This window comes from Sciurus carolinensis, chromosome 2 (genome assembly GCF_902686445.1).
Source record: "Sciurus carolinensis chromosome 2, mSciCar1.2, whole genome shotgun sequence".
In the NCBI taxonomy this organism is placed as follows: Eukaryota; Metazoa; Chordata; class Mammalia; order Rodentia; family Sciuridae; genus Sciurus; species Sciurus carolinensis.
In genome coordinates, this window is record NC_062214.1 from 53,158,481 (window position 1) to 53,180,637 (window position 22,157).

The 22,157-nt window shown below is 38.4% G+C and overlaps 1 protein-coding gene and 1 pseudogene across 2 annotated transcripts in view; both read left to right on the forward strand.

Annotated features, from left to right (window-relative positions):
• Homer2 (homer scaffold protein 2) overlaps positions 1-22,157 on the forward strand; it is an 87,610-nt gene that overhangs the window by 30,861 nt on the left and 34,592 nt on the right. For both annotated transcript variants that reach the window (XM_047538799.1, XM_047538800.1), the window contains exon 2: positions 21,034-21,189. The gene's annotated coding sequence lies outside the window, so the exon portion shown is untranslated. The remainder of the gene's footprint in view (positions 1-21,033; positions 21,190-22,157) is intronic.
• LOC124976325 (hydroxysteroid dehydrogenase-like protein 2) lies at positions 814-12,701 on the forward strand (annotated as a pseudogene).

Consider the following 22,157-nt stretch of genomic DNA (forward strand, 5'->3'; position numbering starts at 1 on the left):
GTCATTGGCGGAAGCAATTCTTCAAAAGCAACTTGCTAAGCAGAAGACCTTGGTGAGGGAGTGAGGGTCTTCCCTGCTCCCTTCCAATACTCTGTACCTATTAAACAATAACTCCCATCCCCTTTACCTCAACCCCTGGGAATTACTGTTCTTTCTGTCTCTATGCATTTGAAAATTTGATGCATACAAGTGGACTTACACAATATTTGTCCCTCTGTGACTTATTTTACTTAGCATAACATTTTCAAAGTTCATTTGTGTTATAGCACATATCAGATTTTAATTTCTTTTTAAAACTGAATAATATTTCATTGTAAGTGTATAACATTTAATTTATTCATTTATCTGTTGATGGATATTAGGATTATTTCTACCTTTTAGCTTTTGTGAGTAGTACTGCTTTGAACTTGGGCATATAAATAGCTGTTTCAGTCTACTTTCAGTTCTTGTGGATATGTACCTAAAAGTGCAATTGCAGGACCATGTGGTGATTCTGTGTTTAATTTTTTGAGGAACTACCACATTGTGTGCCACAGTCCAAGCACATTTTTTTTTAACTGATCAGAAAACAGATAGCATCTGAGAATTCTCAGGGAGCCAGGGAGAGGGACTCTGTCTTATAAGTAGTATGGAGAAAGGATCCCAGCAGAGGGACTGCAGCAGGAACATTTTCTAAGGGTGCAAAACTTGATTATGTGACCATCTACTTACCTGTCAGTTGTTTACCTTGCTAAGCAGTGGTTTCTGTTGCTTTAAGGACAATGAGGAGCACTGAGAAAGTGCTGCTATTGGGATGAAATAACAGAAGCAAGGATGGCAGAGGAGATACGGGTAAGTTAGGATAAGTGCTGTGGGCTCTAGGTGCTGGGTCAGACTTGCAGACCTTGCTGACAGGCACCACTTGGCAGGAGAAGCATGAGATTTTCCAGCTGCACTAGAGAAGTTCTAGAAGAATCTGGAGCTCTGTTCTCAATGCAGTTCAGGCCTCCTTGGGACAATCAGAATACTTGGAAGCCAAGAAAAGTCGATGATCTCCTTGGATTCTGGGTGCTTCTATAAGCACCCCTCCCCAGGACACAGAAGTGGTGAGCTTTAACTCTGTCCAGGCCACTCCAGACAACAAGGAATGGCAGAGCCCATAGGACATCTTTCTGATGCTTATATCTCTCAAGGTTGCACTACATAAAAATCTTTTGCTTACTAATTTCCTAACTTCTTTTTGCCTCTCTAAATCCCAGTTCTCTGTGTTTTCAATATCTTCAAAGACATTTAAAAAATTCTTTTGTTAATAAGAGACCTGGCAATAGGCAGCCTAGTGAGGCAGCAACCCAAGAAAGATAGTAGGGACTCAGAGCAGGTACACACTCTCTGCCTACTTGGGATATAGGTTGCCTTCAGTTAGGTACATGATTGTTCCTTTAGAGGTATGCCCAGTATCCCTTACCCTCACTTCACACCCACCAGATGGCTCTGTGGAAAAGACGGACAATAACAAGTATTGGCAAGAATGTGAACAGATTGGAATCCTCAATACATTGCTGGTGGGAATGCAAAGTAATGAAGTTGCTTTGGAAATTAGCCAGGCAGTTCTTCAAAAAGTTAAACAGAGTAATTATATGACCCAGCAATTTCACTTGTAGGAGTGAAGAAAACGTATGTCCACATAAATCTAGTACATGAATATTCATAGCAGCATTATTTATAATAGCCTACAGGAGGAAACAACCCAAGTATTCATCATCTGAAGAATGGATCAAGTATAGTATATTCACATTATGGAATATTATTCAACCATAAAAAGAATGAAGTATGATACATGCCATATCATGGATGAACTTTGAAAAATATGCTGAGCAAAAAAAATCCAGACACAAAAAGTTCACATATTGTATGATTCCATTTATATTAAATGTTCAGAATGGGCAAATCCAAAGAAACAAAATAGATTAGTGGTTGTCACAGTCTAAGGGACGGGAATAGGAGTGACTGCTAATGAGTATGGTTTTGGGAAAGCTCAGAAATTAAGTAGTGGGATGGTTGCACGATTCTGTGATTAAAAGCCACTGAATTGTGTACTTTAAAAAAGTGAATTTTGCTGGGAGCAATGACACACATCTGTAAACCCAGATACTTGGGAGGGTGAGGCAGGAGAATTAGAAATTCAAGGCTAGTATCAGCAACTTAGTAATACCCTAAGCAACTGAGCAAGATCCTGTCTCAAAATAAAAAATAAAAATGTGGCTCAGTGGTCAAAGCACCCCTGACTTCAATCCCCAGTACAAAAAAAAAAAGGAAAGGAAAAAAAGAAAAGGTGAATTTTATGGTATCTGAATTATATCTCAAATACAGTTTAAAAATTATTCATTGTTTATATGAAATTTAAATGTAGTTGGAAATTCTGTAATTTCATCTGCCAAATCTGGCAACTCTATACTTGCCACCAGTGTTCTTTTTTAAATTTATTTTTATTGTAAACAAGTGGGATACATGTTGTTTCTGTTTGTACATGGAGTAATAGCATACCATTTGCGTAATCATACATTTACATAGGGTGATGATGTTTTAATCATTCTGTTATTTTTTCCTTCTCCCACCCCTCCCACCCCTCTTTTCCCTCTATACAGTCCCTCCTTCCTCCATTCTTGCCCCCCTCCCACCCCCCATTATGTGTCATCATCCACTTATCAGTGAGATCATTCGTCTTTTGGATTTTTGAGATTGGCTTATCTCACTTATCATGATGTTCTCCAATTTCATCCATTTACCTGCAAATGCCATAATTTTATTATTCTTTATAGCTGAATAATATTCCATTGTATATATATATATACCACAGTTTCTTTATCCATTCATCAATTGAAGGACATCTAGGTTGGTTCCACAGTCTGGCTATGGTGAATTGAGCAGCTATGAACATTGATGTGGCTGTATCTCTGTAGTATGCTGATTTTAAGTCCTTTGGGTATAGGCCGAGGAGTGGGATAGCTGGGTCAAATGGTGGTTTCATTCCAAGTTTTCTAAGGAGTCTCCACACTGCTTTCCAGAGTGGCTGCACTAATTTGCAGGCCCACCAGCAATGTATGAGTGTACCTTTTTCCCCCACAACCTCTCCAACACCTGTTGTTGCTTGTATTCTTGATAATTGCCCTTCTAATTGGGGTGAGATGGAATCTTAGGGTAGTTTTTATTTGCATTTCTCTTATTACTAAAGATGGTGAACAGTTTTTCATATGTTTGTTGAATGCTTGTAGATCTTCTTCTGTGAAGAGTCTGTTCATATCCTTAGCCCATTTGTTGATTGGGTTATTTGTATTCTTGGTGTAGAGTTTTTTGAGTTCTTTATATATTCTGGAAATTAGTGTTCTATCTGAAGTATGATTGGCAAAGATATTCTCCCACTCTGTAGGCTCTTTCTTCACATTGCTGATAGTTTCCTTTGCTGAGAGAAAGCTATTTAGTTTGAATCTGTCCCAGTTATTGATTCTTGCTTTTATTTCTTGTGCTATGGGTGTCCTGTTAAGGAAGTCTGATCCTAAGCCAACAAGTTGAAGATTTGGACCTACTTTTTCTTCTATAAGATGCAGGGTCTCTGGTCTGATTTCAAGGTCCTTGATGCATTGTGAGTTGATTTTTGTGCAGGGTGAGAGATAGAGGTTATTTTCATTCTGCTGCATATGGATTTCCAGTTTTCCCAGCACCATTTGTTGAAGAGGCTATCTTTTCTCCATTGCATATTTTTGGCACCTTTGTCTAGTATGAGAAAATTGTATTTATTTGTCCGTGTCCTCCATTCTGTACCATTGATCTACCTGTCTATTTTGGTGCCAATACCATGCTGTTTTTGCTACTATTGCTTTGTAGTATAGTTGAAGTTCTGGTATTGCAATACCCCCTGTTTCATTCTTCCTGCTAAGGATTGCTTTAGCTATTCTGGGTTTATTATTCTTCCAGATGAATTTCATGATTGCTTTGTCTATTTCTGTAAGGTACATCATTGGAATTTTAATTGGAATTGCATTGAATCTGTATAGCACTTTTGGTAGTATGGCCATTTTGACAATATTATGATACCAGTTTTTGTAAATAAATTTTTATTGGAATACACACACATAAAATATTCATTAGCCAGAGAGACCAACTGATAGTATAAATGAAAACATAAGCACTCTTTTGAGGCATGTCTGCACCTTTGATTGTGTTTTTTTTTTTTTTTTTTTTTTTTTTTTTTTTTTTTTTTTTTTGCAGTGCTGGGGATTGAACCCAGAACCTTGTGCTTGCAAGGCAAGCACTCTACCAACTGAGCTGTCTCCCAGCCCCATGGTTTTGTGTTTACACCTTTTGTAATTGACTTGACAAGCCTCTTCACACCTTGCAATTCTAAACAAGTATGATTCCTAGGAAAACAAGAAGAGCTTTTTTTCCCCCTCAAACCCAAATTCAGAGTGGTAGTCATACACTTAAAGGGTTGTCTTCTAGAACTGGAACTAGAATCCCCCTTGCTGCTACACAGGAACCTGAAAGGGAAAAAATGAACCATAGAGCAGTTTGCTACCACTGGTACTACTAATTTGCCCGTAGAGAAAAAACAAGTCCCAGACGTCTGAATTTTTAAACTTTGAAGAAAAACAAATTTTTAAAATTATAAAAACACAGTTATTTGGGGGAGATTTCTTTCTTTAGTTTGCTGATGCTAACAGGGGGGGAGAACCAGATTATCCCTGGGCAGATTCAACTGTCTAAAGTAAAAAGGGGATTCTCTTCCTTGTAGTAGCATTTTGTACCTATAATTAACATGTGATAATATTCCTTTAGCAGGATACTATTAATACCAAAGGGCATTTTGCACACATCATCACACTTAATCCTAACCCTTTGAGGTGGTTATATTCAAGTTCCACCTCATGGAGTGTGAAGTGGCACACAGGTCACACAGATGGTCACAGCATCTTAGAAGGCATCATCTCATCCAGGTCTCTGAACCAGTTCTTCCTTTACTCTTTAAAGAAGGGAAATAGCTCAGCTGGTAGAGTGCTTGCCTTGCAAGCGCAAGGCCCTGAGTTCAATCCCCAGTAACAAAAAAAAAGAGGGAAACAGAAAAATTTTGTGGAGCAACCCTATCTTCTTATTACCTTTGTCCCTAACAGGTAGAAAACAACCCTTAGAGAAACTAGTATTTCAAATGAAGTCTGTTAACATTCCTGAGACAAAGTGAGGACAGTTAAGTCTTTCAATGTGTACTCCACACACCCACCAACTTTCTTTTCCTTTCCTAATAAAGGAAGGGCAACATAGTGGTTTTTAATGTGATATGTAGCCAAGTGGTTTTGGAGAGATCAGTCAGCCTTTTACCTTAATAAACATTTAAGGTTCCTCCATGTCATTTCATAGGTTGATAGCTCATTTATTTTTAGTGCCGAATAATAATCCATTGTCTTGCTGTACCTACAGTTATTTTTCTACTTACCTACAAAGTACATCTTTGTTGCTTCCAAGGTTTGGTAACTATGAATAGAGCTGCTTTAAATATCCTTATTCAGATTTTTGTGTGAATCCAAGTTTCCCATTTGTTTGGGTCAGTACCAGGGAGCACAATTACTGCATCATATGTTAAGAGTATATTTAGATTTATAAGAAAAGGCCAAACTGTCTGTCAGAGTGGCTGTACATTTTTCACTTTGACCAGTAAAGGATGAAAGTTTCTGTTGGTCCATATCCTCATCAGCATTTGATGTTATTAATGTTTTAGATTTTGGCTGTCTGAAAGGTATATAGTGCTATTGTTGTTTTAATTTATAATTCCCTAGTGACAAATGTTTTCTTGATATCTGCTATGGTCTGTAAGTTCTTGTTCCCTTTAAAAATTCACATCAAGACATAATCCCCAGTGCAACAGTATTAGGAGTTATGACCTTTGGGGGATAATTGAATTGTGAGGGCTCTGTCTTCTTGAGTGAGACTAGGCAGAGGGAGTTTGACTTTTCAATCTTTTCATGAATTGTAGCTTTGGTGTGGTATCTAAAAAGGCATCACCATATTCATAGCCATTTACATTTTTCTCCTATGTTATCTTCCAGGGGTTTTATATAAAGTTAAGCACTTTACATTTAGGTCTGCAATCCTGTTTGTGTTAATTTTGTGAAGGGTGTGAGGTCTTTGTCTACATTATTATTATTTTTTGCACGTGGATGTACAGTTGTTCTTGCACCATTTTTTGGAAAAGATGATTTGCTCCATTGCACTGTTTTTGCTCCTTTGTAAAGATTTTTTGATTACGTTCATGTGGGCTATTTCTGCTCTGCATCCTGTTCCCTTGATCTATTTTTCTATTCTTTTGCCAGTTCCACACAATCTTGATTGCTCTTGCTTTATTTATAATAAGTCTTAAATACTTGGGGTAGTATTAGTCTTCTGTCGTTGTTCCTCTTTTTTTTTTTTTTTTTTTGTGGTGCTGGGGATTGAACCCAGGGCCTTGTGCTTGCAAGGCAAGTACTCTACCAACTGAGCTATATCCCAGCCCCTGTTCCTCTCTTTTGGTAGTGAGCTGGTTATTCTGAGTCTTGTCCCTCCATCTAAACTTTAGTATGAGTTTATCAATATCAACAAAATAACTTGCTAGGATTTTGATTGGGATTGCACTGAATCTATAGATTAATTTGGGAAGAACTGACATCTGGACAATAATTGAGTCTTCCTGCCCATGAAGATGGAGTATATATCTCTAGCATGGCTTGGATATGCTTTGAGTGTTTCCCAAGGTTCATGTGCTGGAAGCTTGGTCCCTCCCCAGTGTTGTACTTGAGGGGCAGTGAAACCTTTTAAGAGGTAGGGTCTGGTGTAATTAGGTCACTGGGAGCACTGCTATTCAAAGGGATTAATCTGGTCTCATGGAGGGAGTTAGTTCTTGGAAGAGTGTGTTGCTGTAAAAGAGTAAGTCTTGCTCCTGAATCTCTCTCTAGCTTCCTATCTCATCGTGTGTTCTTTCCCTTCTCTCATTTCTACCACAATGCCATCTGTCATGTTGTGACCAACCCTCACTAGAACTGATCAGATGCTGGTTCCGTGCTCCTGAATCTCCAATTGTGAGCTAAATAACCCTTTTTCCTTTATAAAATATCTAGTATCAGGTATTTTGTTTTAGCAACAGAATCAATAAAATCTCCATTTATCTGATTCTTTGACATTTCTTTCAGAGTTGTAAAGTATTCCTCATTTTGACCTTTTCCTTATTTGTTCAATTTACATCTAGGTATTTCATTTTTCTGACTGCTAATGTAAATGGTAATGTGTTTTTTAGTTTAAAATTCCACTTGCACATTGATGGTACATAAGAAAGCAATTCAAATTTGTATATTACATTTGTAGCTTATAATCTTGGCTGTAAATTGCTTCTTGGTTCCAAAAGGGTGTTTTTTGTTTATTTTCAGTCTATTTTTTTGGATTTTCTATATAGGCTATACTATTATATGTGAACAAAGAGTTTAATTTCTTCCTTCCTAATCTATATACCTTTTATTTCCTTTTCTTATTTCATTAGACAGAACTTCCAGTATGATGTTAAAAAGCATCCTTGCTTTCTTACTAGTTTTAGTGGGAAAGTTTCAGGTTTCTCATCATTAACTATGATGTTAATTGTGAATTTCTTTACTCAACTCCATTGAGTCTACAAACGAGTTCCTCAGACTGTCATTTACAGTTCAGTTTTTAATCTGTAGCATTTCTGTTTCTTTCTTGTAATTTCCAGCTCTCTGTATACTTTATCTGTTATTGCATGTTGTCTACTTTTTCCACTAAAGCCCTTAGCATATTAATAAAAAAATTTTTTTAATTTTTGGTCTGATAATTCCAACATTCCTACCATGTCCCACTCTGGTTCTAATGCTTGTTCAATCTCTTCAAATTCTTCTTTTCCACTTTAAGTACACCTTGTAATTTTTAAAAATTTGTTTTTATATTTATTTTCTGTAGTTGTAGATGGACAGCATGCCTTTATTTATTTTTATTTGGTGCTAAGGATCAAATCCAGTGCCTCACACGTGCCCAACAAGCGCTCTGCCACTGACTGCAGCCGTAGCCCCACCTTGTAATTTTTCATTGAAAGGTAACATGATGTCCTGGGTGAAGGGAACTGCTAGGCCTTTAGTAATGTGGTGCTGTGTGGGAAGAGGAAGGTTCTGTAGTCCTGTGGTTAGGCCTCAGTTTCATGGTCCTGTGCCCCTGCACTGTGAACTTCACCAGTGCTTCTCAGGTTTTCTTCTTCCCCTCTTAGGTGGGTCCAGATGGCTGAGGGTGCAGGAGGAGGGTGTTTTCCTTTGCCCATATGGAAGGCTAGAGGGTGTTGGAGGTGGGTATTTCCAGTCTCCAAAGTCAGTGAGGCTCTGCTCATACCCTAAAAGATTGGGCTCTGGTGAGTTAGTTTCTACTGAGGACAAGCCTTGTTAAGAACAGAGAGCTCTGGTGTTCCTTAAAGTGGCTACTTTCCTTTCTATCAACTAGATGGATGTGGGCATTTTTCTTTGATCTTTGTCATAGAACTTGGTAGAGCTTTTGGAAGTAAAAGCCACAAAAGTGTGGCGGCACCCTTCTGACTATCTCCCCATGGAGTTTTTAACTCAGATTTGTGTATAGCAAACTGAAGACCATTGCCATTTACAGTTCAGGTTTTTCTACCATGGTACTGATTCTCACAAATGTTTCCATTTATGGGTTTTTGCTCTAGTAAGTTGTGATTCTCTGTCTCTCCAATTTGGGGGTGCTGTGGTTTGCCCTGTGACCTCACTTCTGTAATAGAGTCAAGAGAAGTTGTTGATTGTTCACTTTGTTCATCTTTTTACTAATTAAGATAGGGTGGCGACTTTCAAGCTCTTCACATGCTAGATGGAAAACCGTAAATTCTGATGCCACACTTTGAAATCTCACTAGCCCACTATTCCCAGGCAGGGCCTCATCTCTGTATGCGTGGAGAGTTGTGTAGTGCCTCATTAGTATTTTCCAGGCTCTTCCCTTGTCTACCCATTCTTAGTACATGTGCCACAATTATTCCTCTAGATCATAGTGCTGATCAATCAGTACTACTCCTTTTCTCAAAATCAGCATTTCCTAAACTTGTTTTACCATGAAACAATTTACACATTTTGACATATTAGTGAGAGATCAACAGATCAAAGATTTAGCATACTCTTAGGTAAAGTGGGCAGCAAGATATGATCTCACAGATGATTAGATTGTTCACATTTACATGGGAATAGCTTACTGACTGTAATAGAATAAATCATCAAAGAAGGTTATTTTTAGTTTATTAAGAGCAAAGTACATGAATACTCAAACATCTCATTTCCTTTTTATTGTAGATGAATACAAAAGCCGTTAACATTTAAAATTGAGAACATTATTTTCTTAGTTTTAAAAGACTAAAAATCACATTGGTTAATATTAGGAATGATGTTGCCAAGTCATAGCCCTCCCATCAGGTATGGCATAAATCTTCTGTATTTTGTTTCATTGCAGTATAATGTGAAAATCTTTGTGCACAGATGTGTTATAGCAAAAGGAAGAACACAAACTGTTCTGCAGCAAGATTTTGCACTCTCTTGAATTAGGCTGTCCCAGAAGTCATTAATTGTTGTGACTCTGTCAGCTTACCACCTGGTTTTTTAGAAATCATTACTTGGATATTTTCCAAATTTTGGCTTGTGGAGTTCACAGTATGTGAATCATAAAACTGCTTTTTATTTTTAATTTAAAACTTACTCTGTTCACCTTGGATTCCAGTGGAGTGAGTTTTTATAGTGTAAATGTTCGATGTGCCTCTATGAATAAAATCATGAATATGTTTTGAAATCCTAAGACCAGATACCTTTCATAGACAGTAAATCATAAATAGAATGTGTCCATTCATGCTTTGTTTGTACATAGTAAGTAGTTTATAGTTTGTAAGTGCAGGTTACATGCTTATGCGCATATCATATGGCCCCTGTGTTATTTCCTGGAAGAACACCACTCCTAATGGTGATATTGCTCTGATTAAAAAAAATATATATATGTATATATTTTATATATATATATTATATATATATAATATATATATATATCCAAATGCATTTAACATCCTTCCTATGTATGTATTTTTTTGGAATATATATTTTTTGTTTTGTTTTGTGTCTGGTACCAGGGATTGAACCTAGGACATTCTACTACTGAGCCATATCTCCACCCCTTTTTATTTTCTATTTTGATACAGGGTCTTGCTGAGTAGCTAAGGTTGCCCCAGACTTGCCATCCTCCTCCTTCAGCCTCCTGAATGACTGAGATTACAGTAATGTTCCACAAGTCCTGGCCTTGCAATGTACTTGGAATAGAAAATAGCCTTAATCTAAACTTTCCACGGAGCAAAGTCAGGAGATGCTGGCCCCAAGATAGATTTCCTTAGCTTGGCACTTAGAGTCCATGGCTCTCTGGCTTTGGCCCACTGCCACCCCTTCCTCATCTTTGAGAGCACCTCTGGTGTCTGACAGCTGTCTTCATCCTGTTATGGCTTGGATGTGAGGTGTCCTGCAAAAGCTCATGTGTGAGACAATGCAATAAAGTTCAAAGGAGAAATGACTGGGCTGTGAGAATATTAACCTAATTAGTGAATTAATCCCTGATGGGATTAACTGAGTGGTAACTGGAGGCAGGTAAGGTGTGGCTGGAGGGAGTGGTTCATTGGGGGCTTGGCTATGGGGTATATATTTTGGGGTATATATCTGGAGAGTGGAGTCTCTCTCTGCTTCCTGATGATGCAAGCTACTTCCCTCTGCCACACTCTTCCACCTTGAGCCTTACCTTGAGCCCCAAGGAATGGAGCTGGCCTATGAACTAGGATCTCTGAAACTGTGAGCCCTCAAATAAACCTTTCCTCCTCTACAATTGTTCAGGTCATTTAGTCACAGCAGCAAAGAAAGTTGACTAAAACACCCCCTTATCTGCTAAACCTAAAGATTTGCTGGGCTCTGGGGTGGGATGGAGGGAGAATGTATGGAAGTGGAAGAGGGGTTTCAGGAATTGAGGGGTGCCCTTTGAACATGAAATGGCACGGCAATCTTGCTAGTGAGTTTTGTTAATTCTCTCTCTTGTCACTGGTCAAGACTCACTTTTCCCTCATTCTCTCACAATCTTTTTTACATCTCCTGCTTCCTCAGAAAAGCCTCACATCTACCCATGCAGTTCCATCCTGACTTTGCTTCTCTACAACTTTGCCTCTCCCCCACTCCCTATCCAAATCTTCACCCACTGCTTAGGACCCACCCATCACTTTCAGAATTGGGACAGTTTCCCAGGGCTCATGAGAATGGATCTGATGGCCTCTGAGATAACCCTTATACTATGAACCAGCCCTGAAAGTCAACCAAACTCATACACAAGCAGACCACAAATATATCAGAAGTGTGTTGGTAACCCCTTAAAAACTGTCAGGTACTCTAGGGAATAAGTAGTGTCATTTATTTGTGTGTGTGTGTGTGTGTTTGTATGTGTGTTGCTGGGCATTGAACCCATATGCTAGGCAAGTGCTCTACCTCTGAGCTAACCCCCACCCCTGTAGGGATTTAAAAAAAAAATTCACTGTGGACATTTCCACCAACACCTCTGATCTACAGAAGTCATTTTACCCAACACTGATCAAAGCAGCTGGAGTAAGGGCCTTGTCATGTATTGTTGATGTGAGAAGTGAACAGCACTAATCAGTGACACAGGGAAGAAGGCAGTTGAGAAATTTAAAGGAATTGACATTTTGGTGAATAATACCAGTGCCATTAGTTTGACTAATACATTGGAAACACCTATAAAGAGAATGGACTTACTGATGAAAGTGAACATCACAGGCACCTAACTTACTTCCACAGCATATATTCCTCTTTTGGAAAAGGGTAAACTTGCTTATATCCTCAATCTCAGCACACCACTAAAACCAGTGTGGTTCAAATGGCACTATGTTTGTGATTGCTGAGCATGGTATATCTATGTGTGTGCTTGGAATGGCAGAAGAATTTTAATTTAAAGAAGTTGCAGTTAGTGCCTGATGGCCTAGAACATTACTTTTGCTATGTAAATGCTGAAAGAATCTGGGATTGAAAGCCAATGTAGAAAAGTTGAGATAATTGCAGCTGCTGCATTTTCAAAAAGCTAAAATGTTTTATGGGCAATTTTGTTATTGATGAAAATATCTTAAGAGGGGAAGAAATAACAAATTTTGACATTTATGCAATGAAACTGGGCCATCCTTTGTTACCAGATTTCTTAGTGGGCACCCAGATGCAGTTATCAATCATATGCAATTATCTGGTGCTATTATAGAATTTGAAGAAGAGAAGTCAGTACAGTCAAAACCGTGTTCTGGAACTGTAGAGAAATATTTAGAATGAAGGCTTCTCCAGTGATGCTGTTGTGGGAAAGCTACCAAGCAGTCTATCAGTTTGAACTCTTGGGTGACATGGTGGCATGTAGTTTCTTGATCTGAAAAACAAGGCAGGCAATGTCGTACACGGAGAGCCCTCTGATAGGGCAGATGTGGTGATGAGTATGTCTACTGATGATTCTGTCAAAATGTTTCAGGGAACCCAAAACCAACCATGGCATTCATGTCAGGAAAATGTGAAGATTAAAGAAACATGACCCTAGCAATCAAATGGGAGAAGCTAATGAACCAGATGCATTCCAGACTGTGAAGAAAAGAAATGTTAACTGCTATGTTTAAAAAGTAAAAAAGCTCAACAGTTAGCATCTAATATTTGTTGTCTTCCTATTATATTATAAGGATATGAATGTTTGGGGAAGAAATAGAACTATAAGACTTGAAATTATAATTAAAACAAACTAGCCAGTCAAACAGTCTTCATTAAGTGGAATTCTGAGACATTCAGTTTTTTATATTTGCAGATTTCACCCTCTTTGAACCTCATATCTCATTTATGGTCTTCTTTTGGGAAAAGTATGTGTTTCAAGCAAGACTTGTCAGGATTAATAGTAAAATTAGCCTTTGTAAAGCTTCTTCTCATGTAAAAATGAAGATAGTTTGTATTAAAATTTTAGTTTTAGATTGAATACTGAGGAATGATGTTTTGAATTTTATATACTTATTTTAAAGAAAGTGTGTTTTACACAGAAATTATGTAATAAACAATAATAATACTTGTTTAAATAATAATCACATAATACTTGTACAAACTAAATAAAATAACTTGATTAGCCTTCCAGATACAGTTTTCTATAGGAAAATATTAAAGTAATTCAACTAATTGCAGTATGTAGCCTATTTAGGAGTTAAAAAATCACTTTATTTTGCTGTTGATTTGCCTATTCTGGATATTTCATATAACTGGAATCATAGGACAAAAATTCATTATAATTTCTATCTGGCTGTCAATCCCAAAAATCCAAAGACTGAATGTTTTCTCTGATATGCAGAAGCTAACTCACAATAAGCCCCGGGGTGAGGCGGGGTGGCACTGAATTAGACAAAAGGGAATGAAGGGAGGAAGGGGGGATGGAAATAGAAAAGACAGAAGAATGAATTGGACATAACATTCCTATGTCTATATGAATACACGACCAGTATAACTCTACATCATGTACAACCACAAAAATGGAAAGTTACTCCATGTGTGTATATGTCAAAATACATTTACTATCATGTATACTAAAAAGAACGAATAAAAATTTTTTAAAAATAATAATTTCTATCTGACTGTATATATAGGAAGGCTATTGATTTATTTTATAGTTTTGAATTTTTTCACTTTTTCAGTTGATTTTCCCAGAGTTTTCTAGATATGCAGTCCTATCTGCAAATTGGATTTTCTATGGGAGTAGAATGCCAGTATGCTTGTAAATTGATTCCTTGTGTGGGAGTATCTGTAGAAAGAAGTTCTGTGTGCCTTTCCTTTTCCCTAGTTCTATGTCTAGGCTCTGGGGACATGGCCCTGCTGGCCAGGAGCCTGATGACCATCTGGAGTGTTGACCAGGAGCCAGGTAAGCCTATGCTTCTGGTCTGGGGTGCTCAGCTGAAAGGCTTGTGCTCTGAGAGGGCTGAGGGTGTGACTCAGTGGAAGAGTGCTTTCATAGCATGCATAAGCCCTGGTCAAATCCCAAGAACCACAAAAACAACAACAAAAAGCTGAGAGCACACATCAGGCCTCATAAGATGCTATGGCAAGACTTGAAATTCTTCAAGCCAAACAAGGGGAAGGAAATTTTAAGCCCAGTGACAGGCAAGTGCAATGGCATGGACACATGAAAGTACAGATGATGCAGAAGTTCTAAAAGAAATCAACAGAAACCATCTAGTGAGGGACAGGGCCAGGTGTTCATTCCCAAGCTCCTGGAGCTTTTCCTGTGAGGGACAGAGCCCGGGAAGCCTTGAAGTTGGGTGAACCATGCCTAACCCATCTGGAGAAGGGGAAAACTTCTTGCTGTGCTTGGATGTTTGGAGGAATTCAAGACTCCAGACTAATTAGGGCACCTATGAGACTTTGAAATATTGTTTTAAACAGCTGTAAAATAATGTCTGAATAGTTTGTTATAAGTCAAATCAATAGAAGTAGGAAAATAAGAATCATGAGGTTTTACAGATTTGTGTCAGAAAAAAGGCTAGTGCTAAGCATTGCAAGTGAAGGATTATGACAAGTTAGAACATCATTTTTTCTATAAAAAGTAGTTATGCCAGTTCTTTGCAGAATCATTTCACATGAAGCCAAAAAAAGCAAGAGTGGTCTCTCTGCCGAGTGGTTTTCATATCCCAAACATACTATATGCTGCACAGACTGTCTATTATTCTTTGGGGACAATTACTGTCAGGTCCAAATGTGTTCAATGAACAGCAATTGGTGTTTATTCAGCTCTAAAAAGACTATACAAGGGAAACAGTAGGTATATGTCTGCCTAAAGAAGCATTTTGCCATCCGGAAACATCTGCTTTCTATTTAAAGCAGTGAAGAAGGAATGGGAGTACATTATGAAATATACTCCCTGAGCATTGAACACCAACGAAAGGAGAATAAATTGGATATGAAGGCATTTTCTGCTCTCTGGCACACACACTTTTCCACTTTTCCCTGCTGGGAAGGAACTGTGGCCTCCTGGGTTGGAAAGTTATGAATTCTCTTGAATCTTTCTATTTATACTGATTTGTACACTTATAGGAACTGACTTCTTTGTCCTAGTTCCATATCTTTTATTTTATCAGGTGAAGCAAAATACTCTTTCAAAGTTGGGGTCTGCTTTTCGAATTTTGTGATTGAGTTTGTGAAGTTCTCTGATTTTGCCCTATAAAACGTCAAGATTAGTTGCTCAGGTTGCAGAAGTTGTCTTGAGATGCTCACTTACCTGTGTGGATAATGCTGCTCACTTGCAACCCTTTTGGGAGAAATTTAAATGAGAATATGTGCAGTTTACTTGGTGTGTAGTAAATTTTTTATGAAAGACAATGTATTAGTTATCTATTGCTGTGTAATAAACTGCCACAAACTTAGCAACTTAAAACATATTTTTGTAGACTGAGTGCCAGGGGGTGGGTAAAGTCCTTGCCTAGCATGCACAGGCCCTAAGTTTGATTCCAAGCACTTGGAAAAAAAAATACACATAAAATGTATTTCTGCAATCCCATTCACAGTAACTACAAGAAAAAAAAATTAGGAGTAATCTAACCAAGGAAGTGAAAGAAAGATCTCTGCAACAAAAATTATAAAGCACTGGTGAAAATAATTATTGATAACACCAAAGATGGACAGGTATTCTGTGTTCATGGATTGGAAGAAGTGACCATACTACTGAAAGTGATCTATAAATTCAGTATTATAATTCCCAACAAATTCTGACTTTCTTATAGAATAGAAAAAGATTTCTAAAATTTATATGGAACTACAACCCAGAATAGGCCAAAACAATCCTGGTGGGGATGGGGGAAGGCTGGGAAGCATCACAATACTGACTTCAAAACATACTATAAAGCTACTGTTACTAAAATAGCATGGTCGGATATAGCTCAGTTGGTAAGTGTTTACCTAGTATACACAATATCCTGGGTTTACCCCATCCCCACTGCCAAAAAAAAAAGTCTAAAACAGCATGGTACTGACATAAAAACAGATGAATACACCAATAGAATAGAATGGAGATCCCAGAAATTAATCCATGCTTATACAGCCAACTGATTTTTGACACAGGAACCCAAGAAAATACAGTGGAGAAAAGACAGTCTCTTCAGTAAATGGTGCTGCAAAATTGGATATGCTAATGTAGAAGAATGAAACCAGATCTCTTTCTCTTGTCATGTACAAAAATCAACTCAAAATAGATTAAAGACCTAAATCTTTTTTTTTTTTAATTTTTTTTATAGTTGTTGATAGACCTTTATTTTATCAATTGATTGATTTATATGTGGTGCTGAAATTGAACCCAGTGCCTCACACATGCTAGGCAAGTGCTCTAACCACTGAGCCACAACCCCAGCCCTAAAGACCTAAATCTTAAACATGACATGCTGAAATTATTGTAAGAAAACACAAGACAAGCACTGCAAGACATTGGTGTAAGCAATGATATTTTTTTTTTTTTTTTTTTTTAGATAGGACCCCAAAAGTAAGAAAAAAGACAATGGGATTACATCAAGTTAGGTAGCTTCGCACAGCAAAGGAAACAGTCAACAGGATTAAGAGATAGCTTGCACAATGGGAGAAAATATTGGCAAATGGTACATTCAATAAGGTTTGACATCCAGAAGAAATGGGTACTCTCATGTTATTGCAGCATTATTCACAATAATCAAGATATAGTATCAATCCAGGTACCCTTCAGTGAAGGAATGGACAAAGAAAATGTGCTATGATTACACAATGGAATACTATCATTTGCAGTAGCATGGATGGAAGTAGAGCATTATGCTGAGTGAAAACAAGCCAAATACCACATGTTCTTACTCATTTAGGGAAACCAGTAAGTCAGTCATACAGAACTATGAAGCAGAATAGTGGTCACTAAAGATGGTGAAGGATAAGGGGCAGGAGGAAGAGAAAGAAATTAAGAGGGAACTTTAAGGGACTGGGAGGGAGCTGGCAAGAGGGAAAATGGAAGAGGGTTGAGGGTAGAAGGGTGGATGGGCATTATCCATGCACAATGTGTGCATGTATGTAAATACCATAATAAATCCTATTTATTTGTACAATTAATATGTGTGAATAAAAGAATCATATTTCTGTGGTCAGGAATCTGGGTAAGGCTTAGCTGGGTCGCCCTCTTCAGGGTTTTGTACAAGGCTGTAACCAAAGTGTTAGCCAGGCCAGGAGTCTCATCTGATGGCTCTACTGCAGAAAGGTCTGCTCCTGAGCTCCTCTGTTTGTTGGCAGAATTTCAGTTCCTCCAGGGATATTGGATTAAGGCCTCAATATTCCTGGTTGTTGGCTGGAGTCCTTTCCCAACTCCTTCAATCTTGGTCTCCCCATCATTGTAGCTTATTTCATCAAAGCAGCAAGATAGGGCTGGGGAGATAGCTCAGCTGGCAGAGTGCTTGCCTTGCAAGCACAAGGCCCTGAGTTCGATCCCTAGTATCCGCCAAAAAAAAAAAAAAAAAAAAAAGCCAGCAAGATAAAATCAATTGTGAAAGCCTGCTAGGAAGACAGAAATCACAATCTATGTAACCTAATCACACGAGTGACAGCCTATAACCTTTGCCATATTCTGTTGGTTAAAAGCAAGTCACAGGTCCTGCTTGTACTCAAGGGGAGGGGATTACATTGGGAGGTACCTTAGAAGCTACATACTACAAACAACTCTCATTTTAAAAGAGTGTATCATAATGGTTAAGAGGGAGACTTTTCTTGTCACTTCAAAATGACTTCATATCTCAGATCTGCCATTTCCTAACTGTGATACAAGGTAGTTTACCTGACTTCTCTGAGCCCTCTATTCTCCATCTGTGTGGCACCTTCCCCATGGGATTGTTGTGAACCTAAATGAGAAATCACGTGTAAAGCCTTGTGGAACAGTAAGCACTCAGTAAATGTCAGCCACTGGCTGTTCTTTTCATCCTTGCTCCTTCTTGAAATAACAGTAGACTTTTTGAATTCAGAAGACTAGTTTGAAACTCCCCAGTGCTCTCAGATTTGGTTATTCATGTGGATATCGTATCCTATGGGTGGGTATACAGCTCTGTATACAGAACTGCTGCCAGTATGACTGCACTGCACTGTTTGTCCTGGGCCTTGGGACTGAGGAAAAAGTCTTTGACCTCAGGAGGGCTGTACCTGCCATGGTGATCACCCTCTGAATGGGACGAGTGTGACTCCCCACAGTGCTTCCTCCTGGGTCTCTGTGGGAGAAGCCACTTCCCTGTGGAGGACCTGGTTATGGTGACCAAGGGTGTGTCTATCTGAGTTCACCATGCCTCCCCATATCCTTGCATTTCTGGATGGGGTCCCAAGGACAACCCAAGATAACTTCAGTCCATCTGGATTGCGAAGAAGGCAGATTTGGAGATGGAGCCCTTCCGGTCCACATGCCCACCTTGGCCTCAATCATGCCAAGCAGATGGCAGGCTGCTTTTGCTATGCCTGATCAGAAAGCCCTGCTGTCTTCTCTTGTCTCCCTGCCCTCCTCCTCCACTCTCTCCCTTTGCCATCCTCACTTTTCACTCCTATAAGCTCCCAGGGCAGAGAGTACTTGCAGGAGGCCACTGCAAACTGCCCTCCATCTTTCCCTCCCTTTTACCCTTTTGCCTCCATCATTTGCATCCAGAGAACTTGTTCTTGGTCCCACTGCTAGGCCCCTGGAGCTGTGGGAGAACCTTTGTGGGGGGTCGTGCTATATCATTTTTTTCATTCTAGAGGAGAGATGCTTATTTTAGGGGTCACTTCTCCCATTTTTCCCTAGATCATTTAATAATGTCTGATGTGAACATATCCCAATCTTCCTTGAAGATAAAAATCACCTGGAATTCTTGTTGGAAGTGGAGCCTACAGCCCCCTTCCTTGGAGAGCCAGATTCCAGGGGGCATAGGATGGGGCCTAGTAAATGCCCAGCTAACTTCTGTCATAAAGGTAGAAGAAACACTAAACTTGCTGACACTTAGATCTAGTCACCCTTCCTCAGTGTAAGGAACAAGATGAAAGATTTGAAAGCCTAGGCTCCTTCCCTGATGAGGGCTCCTCTCTGACCCAGGGCCTCCATTCTAGTGCTGTGGAAGAGGGAGGCAGAGATTTGAGTACAATTTTACTCTCTGAAAATTTTCTGTAGTGACTGCCCTTTAAATCACTCTTTCCTCTTACAGATGCAAGAGAATGCTGTGTGAGGAAGTGTTTTTCTTTATGGTCTTGTATTTAGATGATTAGAAAAATACAGTGCTGGGTTGACAGTGGCACAGCTGGGCCATCCAGATGTCAGACTTCCCCATGTGGACTTGATTGCAAGAGCTCATATTCATGTGCACATGTTCCTCACAGCCTGGCCTCTTGACAACAGATGTGAGAAATTACAGTGAGAATATTCCTTTTGTTTCCACAACTGACACCCACCCACTGGAAAGGGTGTTGGTTTAGGATTGAGTGGGTGGGTGAATTTGCTCATTATTGAGGGAATTGAAATGTCCCAGTAATCCACATCCCCATAGTCATTTGTCCTGCTCAGGGAGACCTAGAAAAGAACTTTCAGGGAGCAAGGAGTGTTAGTTTCTGACTGTCTTCTGGCCTCTAGAAACAATTGTACTCAAGCATTACTAGCATGCCCTTGGAGAATTAGTCATAAAGAAGGTTTCTGCATTCCCTGGAACCATGGTTACATCCATGATGTTATTCCATGTCCCTGCATGAGGCTCAAATGGTAAATTGCTTTTCTAAGAAAAGAGTTCTCCTCAAGAGCTTTCTTTTCCAATAATGAGTCTTCCACAGTCAGGATGGGTTTCAAAGACTGCTTTGCCTTAAAGTACTCCATCCAGAGACCAGTGCACTTAAAATTCACTTCCCTTTTGGCTTTTTGTATACACTTGGGTGTCCTAATTTTTTTAAAGTCATCTCTTGACATTTTAAGAATTTTGAAAATTAATCTGACTAAACAAAACGAAACCTTTTGATTTAATTTGTATTTCTAATAAGTGTTTATGAAATCTGTAGCATCTTATGCCCAATTGAGTTATTTTTTACATGCTGGTGGCTTTTAGTTTTCAATTTTCATTGTATTTTGAACATTTAAAAGAATTTTTTAGACAGTTTGCCTAAAGACTCTGTCTTCAGAAATACATATATTTGTGTTATTTTGTGAAGTAGATACCTTAAAATATGACTGTGTTTAAAATATGACTGTGTAGTGAAATCCACTGCAGTTTTTATTCATCTTCCTTATTTATTAGTGTCTGTTGTCAAGATCTAATTAATTCTCCACTAAGCAGAAAGAAACACAGATGATGTGCTAATTGGTTAGCGATTACATGAAGAAAAGGGCAGAACACTACAGTACAAGAATAGCAAAAGAGATAGATTTGATGAATTCTACATAAACTTTAAGGCAAGTTGTAAAGTCAAGTTGTAAAGTCCTTAAATTGTTCCAAAAGTAAAATTAAAGAGATACTCACAATGATATAAAATAATGATGGAAATTTGAGAAATACTTAATAGAACTATAACATTAAGCTATAAATGGATTGCACAGTCTTAAATTTGTTATAGAATCCCCCATAATAAATTTGAAAGTGGTTCCAAAGTCCTAAAAAATGCCAATAGCATGTCAGAGAAGGAACTGGACACTTGACAGCGATGCAGAAATTCTCAACAGGGAGTTGCATTTTAAGCAAATTGCTCATTAGGCCAGTACCCTGCAAACAGAGTGTGGGTTGCAGAACTATTCATTGGTGTCTCTTTTTTTCCTTTCTTCCCTTTTCTTATTTTAATTGTCCTCATGCATATGTATCTCTCCGAATGAGCTATTTAAAATCTTGGGGCAGTAGGTGGCCTAGAAATCAAAATTTTACATAAAGTCATGTTGTATCAGCTCACACGCCCATCTTTCCTGTTACAGAGAGCAGCCCATCTTCACCACCCGTGCGCATGTCTTCCAGATTGACCCCAGCACCAAGAAGAACTGGGTGCCTGCAAGTAAGCAGGCTGTCACTGTTCCTACTTCTACGATGTCACAAGGAACAGCTATCGGATCATCAGCGTAGATGGAGCCAAGGTACTGCCCCACCTGCTGATTTTAATATTCTCTTATTTTCTGTCCAAAGCAGTACCATACCTTTGAAAAGTGGGAGGAAAAAGGTGTACCCAAAACCAGCTATCGTAACAGTGGAAGTTATCATCATATTATCTGTGTAGTCACGTATCCTGATCTTCTGTCCTTTTAAAATCATGGCAAGCGAGTGAAAAGCAGATTTTCCCTGTTACCACACTGTCTTTGTAACTGACATTTTAATGCCTATATAATGATTCCATCAGGGGCCTATAATGCTCTTAATTTCTCCTCATGGTTGGATATTTAAGTGACTTCCAGTTTTTCTCTACTATAGATAATGAGCATTTTTGTGTACTGAATATCCTGTTGTTCATCACAGATCTATTGCTTTCTTTTGAATATTTCCTTAGGCTAGATTCCTAGAAGTAATATGATATTAACACTTTATGACTCTGGATGCATATTGCCATATTACTTTCTGAAAGGGTTCTTTTTTCCAGCATGTATGAAAATGCCAGTTTATTGTACCCTTGCCAGCCCTGGGTATTAAATCTAGTCTGATTCTGATGTTATTAGACATGGGAGTCAAATTTTGTTAAATGGTTTGGAGTATTTCTTGAAATACTTTTTTACATGGTACTTTTGTTATTCTGCTGTCTTTCTCCATATTTTTGCCATATTTTTATGGGAGTAAAATGAAGAGATGCCAGCAGAAATATCACAAAGTCTTTTTATAAAAATATAAATAAATAAACCCACCACTTTATAGTCTTTAATCTGTGTCCACCCTGCCAGACATTTTTACTTGTTGTCACCTGAACAGTGTGTCTTTTTATCTTCTAAACCATGCCTCTGATTTTATTTCCCAATTACTTGGCCTGAAGAAAAAAAAAAAGAACAAAAAATAATAGGTCATTCCTTTTTAAAAAAATAATAGGTCATTCCTTTTTAAAAAAAGTTTATCAAACGAA